Raw genomic sequence first — 12,548 nt, 5'->3', positions numbered from 1 at the left:
GTAATTGACGGAGTCATTCCTAACAGTTTGACGCCACTGGTGAGGGAGTGTGGCGCCTGCCATGGAGTCAAACAGACCCCAGATACGGTACCTTTGGTAAACAAGGAAACAAGCCGATGCCCAGAGTCTGGGAGGTAGGGCATCACTGGATCTGGTGCATTGTCAGATCCTTACTGTCACCGGGGAGGAAAGGAGTCAGTTCCTTACTGCAGAGCAGGGGAGGTGAGGTTTTGGTTCCTTACGGTTGTAGGGGAAGTAATGCTGCGTCTGTGGAAGGCATTGACTCCTTACGATCCAGCAAGAATGATGAATCCAGTGGACCAAGATGTGATAGGGCAACCTCTTAGGTCACGGTCACACCACCAGGCCACAGCTGCCGCTGTGGAGTCGGGTGCCACGGACATCAGTGACACAGCACTCTTGACTCACAATGTCATGGGTCTTCATAGGTGCTGCAGTGGTGTCAGGCCTGTGGCATTGGTTGCGGTCATCGCACTTCAGCGGGGACCATGGCTTCAAGTGCAGACAGCAGCACGGAGTTAGGCAGCACCGCCGTTTCTGGAGTCATCCCGAGTTGGTGTGCCTTCTTCTCCTTGTTTTTACGCCAGCTTTTACTCCCAAGGTCCCAGGAACTGGAGTGGGAACCACTTGGCAAGTCTAGGTCCTCAGCAGGAGAACCCAGAGGCTGGCAGGTGAAGTCTTTGCTGTCCCTGAGACTTCTTAACAGAAGGCAAGCCCTTGGAGAAACTTCCCAAGCAGGATACACGACAAAGTCCAGTCTTTGTCTTCGCCAAAGCAGAAGCAGCAACTGCAGTCCAACCCAGCAAATCACACACAGCAAAGGGGCAGTACCCCTCCTCCACAGCTCTTCAGCTCTTCTCCTTGGCAGAGGATCCTCTTGATCCAGAAGTGTTCTAAAGTTGTGGGCTCAGCATTCCAATACATATACTAATTTCTGACTCTGAAGTAGACAACCTTCAAAGGAAAGTCTTTTTAGTGCACAAGACCCTGTCTCTCCCTGTCCTGGCCCCACACACACACTCTAAGTGGTTGGAGACTGTATTGTGTGAGGGCAGGTACAGCCCTATTCAGGTGCAGGTGTCAGCTCCTCCCACCACTCTAGCCCAGGAAGACCCATTAGGATATGCAGGACAAACCTCAGCTCCCTTTGTGTGACTGTCTAGAGTGAATTCACAAACAGCCCAACTGTCAGTCTGACCAAGGCATGTATTCAGAAGCCAGGCAGAGGCAAAGAATGGTTAAGCAATAAAATGCCCACTCTCTAAAAGTGGCATTTTCAAATTTACAATTTAAAAACCAACTTCACCAAAAGATGTATTTTTAACTTGTGAGTTCAGAGACCCCAAACTCCATTTCTTTATCTGCTCCCAATCAAATTACACTTACAAGATATTTCAAGGCAATCCCTATGTTAACCTATGGGAGAGATAGACCTTGCAATAGTGAAAATCTAATTTAACAATATTTCACTATCTGGGCATGTAAAACACACTAGTGCATGTCCTACCTTTTAAACATGCTGCACCCAGCCCAGGAGCCTGCCTTGGGCATGCCTTAGGGGTGACTTACATGTAGTAAAAGGGAAGGGTTGAGCCTGGCAAGTGGGAGCCCTTGCCAGGTTGGACTGACAGTTTAAAACTGCACACACAGACAATTCAATGGCAGGTCTGAGACATATTTACAGGGCTACTCGTTGGTGGCACAATCAGTGCTGCAAGCCCACTAGTAGCATTTGAATTACAGGCCCTGGGCACACATGATGCACTATATTAGAGACTTACTGGTAAATCAGATATGCCAATCATGGATGACCAATCACAATCACCATTTACACAAGGAGCATTTGCACTTTAGCAGTGGTCAACAGTGGTAAACTGCCCAGAGTACCAAAAACCAGCAAAAACAAAATCTAGCCCAAAGTCAAAACTACAGGAGGCAGAGCCAGATAAGGCAGGGGAAACCATGCCAAGAATGCTAGGTCTAACAGTAGGTTTTGAGCTACTAAAGGGGAAATAAATTTGTATATTAAGGGCTGTGGGTCCGTCGCAATGTTTTTGCTGCGGACCCACTCAGACATCACACATCCACTCACAGACCCACTCAGATCCTCACACACCAACTCTAATACCCAGACAGACACCCTCACACCCAGAGAAACCCTCTCACATCTATTCTCACACCCAGGGAGACAGATCCTGCGGCCCACTCTCATCCCCCATGGCCGAAGGCTGTGTGTGGTGCAGTGTTGGGTGGTTATGGGAGTTGGCTGCAGGGCCTCGCTGGCCAAGTCTTGCGTCCAAACCCTGCCACGCACGGCCAAATGTGTGTGTGTGTGTGTATATGAAACATACAACATATTTAAAAAACAACTATAAAACATATAAATTTCCACATTAATTAATAATGGATATACTATTCCCACTCCAGTCTGTGCAACAGTAGGGAAAGCATTCGACTTCGGAGGGGTTAAATGTACTATTCCTGCTCTAGTCTGTGCAACAGTAGTCAGAGTTGGACTTTGGAGGGGTTAAACTTACTACTCCCATTCCAGTCTGTGCAACGGTAGGGAAAACTGTGGGCTTCGAAGGGGTCAAATTTACTATTACCACTCCAGTCTGTGCAACAGTAGGGAAAGGATTAGATGTCAGAGGGGTTAAATTACAATTCATACTCCACTTTACAGTAGTAAAAGCATTGGACTTCAGAAAGGTCATATTTATTATTCCCACTCCAGTGTGTGTAACAGTGGGGAAAGCACTGGGCTTCAGAGGGGTTAAATTTACTATTCCCACTCAAGTCTGTGCAACAGTAGAGAAAGTGCTGGACTTTGGGAGGAGATAAATGTACTATTACCACTGCGGTCTGTGCAACAGTAGGGAAAGAGTTAGACGTTGCAAGGGTGACATTTACTACTCCCACTCCCCTCTGCTCTACACTAGGGAAAGCATTGGACTTCGAAGTGCTAATATTTACTATTCCCACTTCAGTGTGTGCAACAGTAGGGAAAGTGTTGGACTTCGGGAGGGTAAAATTTACTATTCCAGCTACAGTGTGTGCAACAGGAGGGAAAGCGTTGGAGATCAGCTGGGTTAAATTTTCTATTACCACTCCAGACAGTGCACACGAGGGAAAGCGTTGGGCTTTGGAGGGGTTGATTTTTTCCTATTCCCACTCCAGTCTGGAAAGCGTTGGACTTTGGAGGTGTTTAATTTAGTATTCCCAGGCCAGTCTATGCAGCAGTAGGGAAAGTGTTGGACTCCAGAGAGCTAATATTTACTATTCCCATTCCAGTCTGTGCAGCAGTAGAGAAAGTACTTCACTTCAAACACATGACATATTTTAATAATCCTGTTAGTTGACCAGAAATATAAAACTCTTATTAGGAAAATTATGTACATACAAATAAAAAAACAATTGAACAATGTACATGATTATTAAAATGTAGTAATTAATTATGAACTAAAAAATGTTATTAATTTATCATTTAGGTTCCCACACTATACTCCCACAAGCTAAGCATAGAATAATTAACATATTTAATAAACAATTACATATTTGATAAGAGAATAATTAGTTGTTAATCAATTACTGCTTGAATAACTTCCCACCCTATGCCCCTACAAACACAACAGCCCACACCTAATATATAACTTTAAATATATAATTATCACATAATTTATATAATTAATAATCAATAAAATAATTATTAATAATGTAATAATTAATAGATATTAATTATAATTAATTAACTTCCCGCCCTGTACCCCTACAAATGTCACAACCGTTATGCCTCTAAAATTACTATTAGCAATTAACTTAAAACTTATATATGACTTAAAATTACAAACTATATTTAAAAATTGTGTTAACAGTTATATAAACAATATTTAATATATAGAATTAATGCATGAACTAAAACATAAAGCTAATTAAAAATAATTTCTTGTACAACTATATTATTGAAACTTATATTAACAGCACAGATATTCTTGAAAACAATACTACTTACCTAAACAATCGCTATTATAGCAATGATGTTTCTGAATCACAATATTTTTGTATTAAGATGTTTTCATATATTTCTGTATCTCAATATTTAAAACTAGATATTTTTTACAAATGCTAAACTCTCCAGTAGCAGGGGGTTGCAGCACAATGTAACAGGTTAACAGACTGAGCACAAGCCAGGTAGAGGTGGTGTCTACTCTTTTTATTAGGCACGCAATTCAGTTTGATAAGGAAGGTTGAAACTTAAAATAGTAAGGAGACAAAAAACAAATGAGTCACATAGTTCCAGTACTCCTTTCCCTCACTTGTGTCACCCTGGGGTTTTTCTCTCTCCGGCTCCCTTTCTCACAAGTCTTTTCTGTAAAATACTATTGACACTCGGAAAAATTGAACAGACTCTGAATACTAGTCCATAGCTTTACATTTTTCCCTTCTCCAACCGTCAGTATATTCTACTCTGAACAAACCTGCTTGTGAAGCTCATGTGTCCCATAGTCCACCTTGTGACGTGCTAGTGCGTCAGACCTTAATAAGTATACTTAAAAGGGGACGCAAATAGGTCGATTAACCTTTTGACTCACAATTAAGAAGTTCCTAACATAGCTCCAGTACATAATCAATAATCAATACACGATAATCAACAATCATTAGTAATCAATAAAATCAATAATCAATTAAGTCAGTAATTGTCACGCACCATGACCTTTCAGTCATGAATAACCACCTCTTTAGTAAAAGTTTATTTCCCTAATTTAACAATGCTAAGGTCATGTAGATTAATCTCAAAATCAAATGAAACACATACAGAAACAACACTGGTTGTCCAAAACGGCGGAAGAAACGCAATCTAATCAAAGCTTGAACTACAACATATTCTAAAGTTACAGTGCAAATCAATAGCAGAGTCAGTTGCGTTAACGAGATGTAATACATGTAGAGAAATCCATCAAACATTAGTCTCTTTCAACATAAGTCAAAATCCTCAACTAACACCAGATTAGCATCAGCATGTTGTGCTTCATGCAAAACAATTTAGTAACACAAATTTGGAAAACATCTAACTATGGCTCTATCAAAACAGCGCAGTTGGTACCTAGAAAGGAAAAAGCAAATATGTATAATAATCACAGTTTTATCGCATTATACCCATCCTCAGTATGGGTCAGCAATGCAGAATCAGTCTTCGTCCTCAGGACATCAGTTGATCAACAAGGGATCAGGTCTGAGTCAGGAAAGTAGGGGCAAAGTCATTAAGCATTAAAGATAAGCACGTCCCTAGTAAAGACGCATAAGAAGGTAATAACTTTTTGGTCAGGAAATGTGGGCAGAGAGAGAATGGCTATCTTCTCTCACAATGAGCGTTGTTATATAAAAGTCACCTAAACTATCCCCTAATCCTCTATTGGTCAGTTAATCGTATGATCACACTCTGTCTAATAACACTACTATACCAAATCTATGAATCCTAATATTTCCCCCTTTCCCATACTTTTGATTGGTTTGTCTTACGATGTTCTCATCAACTGGCTTGTCAGGTAACAGTATTGTTGCAGCTTCCACTCTAGTCGGTATCTTCATTGTTCTTGTCCTGGGAAAGTCCATCTCGAACACGCCACACATAAAATGTTGCATTAGCAAGAACATCATCTCCTAGCAGTCGGTTCTCACAGAAAAGTTCCATTAAGCACATTCAAACAATACAATAGACATTCCACAGTTTAATTCACTTGGGCAGCATTTTTATTAAAAGCTAAGAAATACAGCTTGTACATGAGGCCTGGTGAAATAGACCAAGACACTCGCTAAGTTAAGGCCTACAATTATTAAAGGTAAAGCCTACTCCGTAACCCTTAATATGACATATTACTGCATTAATCTAATATGTTTCAACATTTCATATGCATTAATCATTAATCATTAATTAGTACATTTCGTTAACATTGTTGGCCATTCTTCAAGGTCACATTTTCAAATGCGTGCATTATTTTTCTACGTTATTTCATTTTCTACACAAACTCATTTTCGAAATACATACACATTCATTAATAACTCTTATTAAAACACCTGCCCTAGCAACCCCTGCCAAGCCCCCTCGTGCTGTTGCCATATTCTCTTATCATCTGAAAAAGTGCCACAGTCTCAACTTACTTGTGCCACTCAGTAACTCAGCAAATTTACACTTGCCTGGTGCAGGGCCTCAAGCCTGGGCTGCAGCAGTCTGGACCACAGCACATTCTTCCCTCAGGTCACAGGGTATGCACATTGTTCAACCTTGCCATTCGTTATCCTCTACTTCGTTTCCAACCTTGATACTTCCGGACTGACCACCCTCTTTCTTCTCCAAGGAAGATGTCCATCCCGTCAGTTTGCATGCCCATCTCACTCCTCGCACTGCTCCCTGCCTCTGATCCTTTCTCCATCTCTCCAGCGTCTTCCTTCCCTCATGCTTCTCCTTGCATCCTCTCATGGTTTTATTCTTTCAGGGGTGTCATCTTCTCCTGTTGGACTTCTGAGTGCGGGCCGGGAACTAGAACCACACTCTCACTATCTTGAAGGCAATCTGTGAAGGCCATCTCGGAATTTCCGTATGTGTGCTCTCTGTCTCTTCCACAAACAACTAGTCTAATGAATGGCAATCAAACAGGTTGCCTATTTTCAATCCCTGTGATTAGCTATAATTACAGAGATGGTAGTCTGCACCAAAATGCAAAGTTTTTTTCAAACCATCATTCTTTAAAGGAACCATGCTGTCTGCTGCCTTCCTCCCATCCTCTGGGGTTGTCTACAGAGAATCAGTTCCCCGTAGGAAATCAGTTACCACCTCCTTTACATTGTGGTAACTAAGCAATGGTTTGCAATCTAGATTGTGGTCAGAAACAATTGATACGTACCATTGCAACTCGCAATTAGCAGTCAATGCTCTTTTCATGTTCCATACTAAATGTGATTGGAATGGATCACAAAATGTATTCAGCAAGTCAGAAAGGCCTTTCTGGCTCACAAAATGGGTTTAGTAAATAGAAATAGAAACTATTTTGCAATCACACCCCCTCTGATTTTGACAATCTTCTCCAACATTGAAAATGTTGTTGTTTTGTCTAGCCTCTTTTAAAATGTTATCTTTCTAAACATGAGAGATATTTTTGACATTCACTGATACCAAACACTCACTGTATAACACTCTTAAAAGTGTTTGTAATGCAAACGCTGAAGACAATACACCAAAGACGCAATTATGAGAGCGAAAATAGACTGCCAGTGTCAACAGTGAAAGGTGAAACTTACGATCAAAAGAGACCAGGGAACTGTAAACAAGCAGGATGATGACAATGGTCTTCTGATAATGATATAAATCCTAGCTTATTGGGGCAACTTCGTATCCGCTTAGATTCTCCACTCGTACAGCTGAAACACTAATGCACACTAACCCCTCTTGCTGCTTCTGTGTTTCTTAACAATCTAGCTAGCAGGATATGCTTGCATTAAGGACACTTTTCTAAACCAACAACTGGGCTCATTTACCACAGCACACACTCTGCAATTTGCAATTAAGGCTATTCTTTGGAAACAATATCACAATATCCTGCAGGTACAGTAGATCAAGGCAACAAAGCAGCCTTCTACCTCAAAGTCATGATTCTAAAGAATTAGGTCAAAATAGGTTTCTTCACAGGAAGCATCAACAAAACATTTTCACAAATTCCAGCACAGGCCTAGATTTTTAACTGAGTCACAACTCAATCAATCAATCGATCAGTTTCTGTAAAGTGTGACTACTCACCTGTGAGGGTCTCAAGGTGCCGGGGGGGACAGGGTGGAGCCTCACCCGAAGAGCCACATCTTGGGGTTCTTCCTGAATATGGTGAGCGATGGGCTTTGTCTGAGGTCTAGGGGCAGGTTGTTCCAGCTCTTTGCTTCGATGTAGGTGAAGGATCGTCCTCCGGTGGTGTTTTTTGAACGCAAGGGATAGTGGCCAGAGCCAGTTGAGCAGAGGAGAGGGATCTGACGGGGGTGTGAAAGGAGAAGTGGTGGTTCAGGTATGCCAGTCTGATGTTGTGTATGGCTTTGTACGTGTGGGTGAGTAGCTTGAAGGTGATTCGTTTTTCTATCAGGAGCCAGTGGAGAGTCCTCAGTTGCTGGGAGATCTGTTCTAGGCGTGGGAGGTTAAGGACAAGTCTGGCAGCGGTGTTCTGGATGAGTTGCAGCTTTTTTATGTTTCTCGTTGTGGTGCCGGTGACAAGAGCATTGCTGTGGTCAAGCTTGCTGTAGCTGGGCCTTATATTCATGAATCCTGGGCCTTATATTCACGAATCCTTAATAACTTGCAACACATTCATTTGTGCTACCATCCTGCAAGTTTGTTTGTTTATGTGTCCTTTGAACCAGACCATCAACTTCAGACGGGGAATACACTACCGGAGCATTTGCATAACTCTCTTCTTGCCTCAGCATTTCACATGTTGTGAAGAAATTGCATTGTCTACCTGCTGTTTAATCCACACTGATTGTGTTTGACTCCATGTAACTCAAACATGGAGCTAATAAAAGGTGGCAAATCTTCAAGACACTGATTAAGTTATCAGTTCGGCCATCACTCCAGTAGAGGGGGGTGGTGGATGCTCCTCCTTAAAACAACACTTAATTGGCTGTCCTTGTGCTTTACGGGGGACAAAGATAGTCCTTTAGCAGAAGCAGAAATGGGATGGCTGCCAAAAACAATGGTAGCTCCTCTGTCCTCCTCTTGCTTCCCCTGTGTCATTATTAGGTGGGTAACATAGCTATCTTGAAGGCACAGCTAATGCTGGGTCTGCCATGAAAAAAACTCCTTTGGCAGACTCCAAGTTGACGGAATGGCTTTAGAGATGACATCTTAATTAGGGCAGTTCTTCTGACATCACTGCCAACGATTTCCACTCCACCTGGAGCCTCCATATCAACACGGCATTTCAAGAAAGAAATTCCCCAGAGCCCTCACCACACTATGGGAGACACCGCCCTGCTCCTGTGGGCATTAGCTATATTTTTCTAAAAGACATGCCACTTCTTTGAGTGCTGCTTCAGATAGTAAAACATAAGTGGTGACATTTCTGCCATGCTATCATGGAGTGGCAGACCTGCCATCACTGTTCCCTCCACCCTCCAGAGATCTGAGAACAAAACAAAGTTTGTACTCAAAAGTGTTGCAGCACATGCAGTGAGCAATAAAACAATCCTCCAGAGGTGCTGGTTTTATCAAAGCACTCGGTCTACCCTTCTTCTGATGTTTACGAATGTCCACGTGTTACATGAAAATGTAATAACAAAGTAAAAGCTATTTGGGTTGAAATCACATTAGGAAATTAATTATTGGTATATCTGACCAAATATTATAGATGTTCACAAATGTTTGGAGATTTTCGGATCAGCAGATTAGTACATTTCACAAATGAAATTTGCATCAAGGCAATCAATTAACACCTAATTCGAATGAACACATCCATACCTGAAAGCAACTTCTCAAGCGTAACAAAGAGAGAACAACCCATTGCAAGAGTATTAGTTGATTTAATGCATTTACTTGGTCATTGATCGTTCTACCAGAGAATCGCATGGCAAAAACACCAGGGGAAATACCGTAGCCAAAATCATTCTTACTGTTCTTGCCACACTTCAACAGATGCAGCATACGTCAGTTATATGCATGCATACAGGAGCTTTTGGTCAGCCCTGTTTATACACTTGTGGCTTTTTTGTCAGCTTTGGGAAGTGGTTAGAGCAGTGGGATTCTTAAGTGGAAGATTGCTTGGGAGAAACTACGAGGTGCATCCATGTTTCTTTTCAATATAATGTACAAGACCATATACTTGCAACTCTAACATCATGATGGTAGGTCGAGTCACCACTAAGGACCAGTTCAGTTCATCATGGCCCACCATCTATAAGCCTCTTCCTGTCAGGATTTATCTTTAGTAGCAGTGTATAAACCAATGTGTAGTTGTGGCTGATTGCATCTTAATCCCTTTAGTTTGCTCTATTTGGCGGACAACCTTTACACTACTGATTCTAGTCCTGGTTATGCTGTGTGTTCAGCTTCTTAACTACAGTCATGGCTACTGTAGGTTGCTTGTTTTTATCTTGTTTTTTTCAGTGGAGAAGGACACATAAAGATCCTGATCATTTCCTATCTAATTAAACATTTTAAAACATAATCCAACTCTTATTATACATTACACATTCCAAAGAATATATGCCGAAAGAGACTATCAGGAGGACAAGTCTGGCCCTAAAAACCGGTTTATCACCCAGATTTATTTTTATGCCTTCGTGCATTTTCCTTCTGTTGTTTTTCAGCAACATTTTACTTGGAGAATCTGTCTGTAACCTATTTTACTACCAGGAACAAAGATTGTACTTTCTAGAAGGAGTTACATTTTATGTCCAGGCAGTCATAGGCTACAATGCCAAAAAGTTACTGACCGTAAATGATTAATTGATAAATGAATGTGGGTACAAAAACAGTAACAAGGAGCGGGGGCACATTTCAAAGAGGAATCTGACGCCCAATACCTTTTGGAAAGAGAGATTCCTCAATTATGTCTGGGGATTCTTTGGCTGCTGATATCGTATGCAAATTGAAAGTGACATGGAGCAATTTCTGAATGAGGCAAGGGTCGGGGGAACCGTTTCGATTCGTCTAATTTTGTGTAGGCATAATAATGAGAAGATTTTTATTGATTTTACTGTCGGTCAGAATGACCCTTTGATTTTGGTAAACCAGGATTGGCATAATAACTTAATTCAAATATTGACATTGCTATATGGTCTAACGTCATGTTCAAAACACTTTTATACAGACAATTTTCTGGAAACGTGACACCAGATACGTGTGCTTCGAATAAATGTCGACAATAATTAGAATAAAGGACCTCGACACAGCTTGGCCTTTGGGAGTAAAGAGTGATGCATTTTGAAAGGGAATCTGTGGATTTGCGTCCTCTTTGGGGTTGTATTTGGACCATCAAACGATTGTTGCTCTTGTCACATGGCTGCCTACTTCCACTGCTAAAGAGGGTCAGCACTTGATTTGGCATCCAGTGCAGTTTTGGGGTACTTAACATTTCTGGAGTTCTGGCGTTTCCTCCCATTTCTGTATTTGTTTGCAATTTTGATGTGTTTCTGGTTATGGGGAAAGTCTAGTTTAGTGTTGTTGAAGCCTATACCTTTGATAACGGTTTTACTCTACATTTTTGCATATGGCATCCTTGCATACCCACTAGTCCGATTTCATATGTGTGATGTCATTTCACATGTCTATTTTGCTTAATGGTATAACCAAATTCTGCACAGTGCTTCGATATTGCTATCGGTATTTTCAGATGGCAAGCAACTAGTAATGTAGGAGGAGACGCCTTTTCTGCACCATACAATACTATATACTGATACATTTCTCCATACTTTAGTAAGCAGTAGTCCACAAGGCCTAAAATACACTGACATGGCCGCTACTTCCCCTGGACTCGAGTATACTGCCATGTCCTGCCTTTCAATAACAGGGCAATGGTGTATTATGTCATATTAACCCCTCATTTCAGGGCCGCAGTCAAACCAGTTTGGGTGCAAATGGCAGTCTGATTAGAACAAGTATACAAATGTCACACCCATAGTTATTTCCTCGTGCAAATGTTTTCAGGAAAAATCTGACAAAACTTGGGCAAGGAAAACTGCATTATTCTAGGTTTTGAAGTTTGAAATTGAGGAACACATTAAATATACCTTTGTTAAGCCCACTCAGAAACCCCCATGATAAACTAATACAAAACCAGGCAATAATCAAACCCTGCTGTATCAGTAATTCTCCGTGCTTTATTATTGAACCTTTGCCCCGGAATGATGGCCTAATTATTCATATTGCCCAGTATTCCATATTCAAGCTTTCCAGTGCTCAGATCCACTTGACAGTCTTATAACATGTTGTCCTAGAAGACTATCATTTTTCATTGCACATTTGCTGAGTCTTGAAGTAGAAACGTCATGGTGAATTCTGGGCTTACTCTCTGTGTCTGTTGCAAATGTGACACTTGGCAGCACTAGAACGGCCATGATTCAACCCTCTCCAAGAGTCAGTAAGGAACATTTACTTTACATCGGTTGATATCATGTCAACCTTCCTTTCACATTAACTGTCAGTCCGTATTCACCCCCTACCCGTTGTACTAATTTCCATGAAGCTTTATATTAAGTCAAGATTCCAGCCAGATAATAACACAGGTGATCAAATGAAGACATTTCCCAGAATTGTCAGCAGAGTCTACACATAGTTACCAAGTGTCTATACCATGTCACGGAGTTGAGGCCCATATCACTTGCATGCTGGGACTTGTGGGCCTATAGGAAAAATGAAACTGCAGGTGCCAGATTCACAAGTCCAACTGTCTGAAATTGTTACAAGTTATGTGGAGCCCTTGGCAGCATTATCCTACCTCTCACTTTGCCCAACCATGAGCAAGAGAAGGAAATCTGTAAACAAATTGTAATTGTAT

Source organism: Pleurodeles waltl, chromosome 1_2 (assembly GCF_031143425.1).
Source record: "Pleurodeles waltl isolate 20211129_DDA chromosome 1_2, aPleWal1.hap1.20221129, whole genome shotgun sequence".
NCBI classification, from domain to species: domain Eukaryota; kingdom Metazoa; phylum Chordata; class Amphibia; order Caudata; family Salamandridae; genus Pleurodeles; species Pleurodeles waltl.
The sequence above is the reverse complement of the archived record's forward strand: the minus strand, read 5'-3'. Positions refer to the sequence as shown.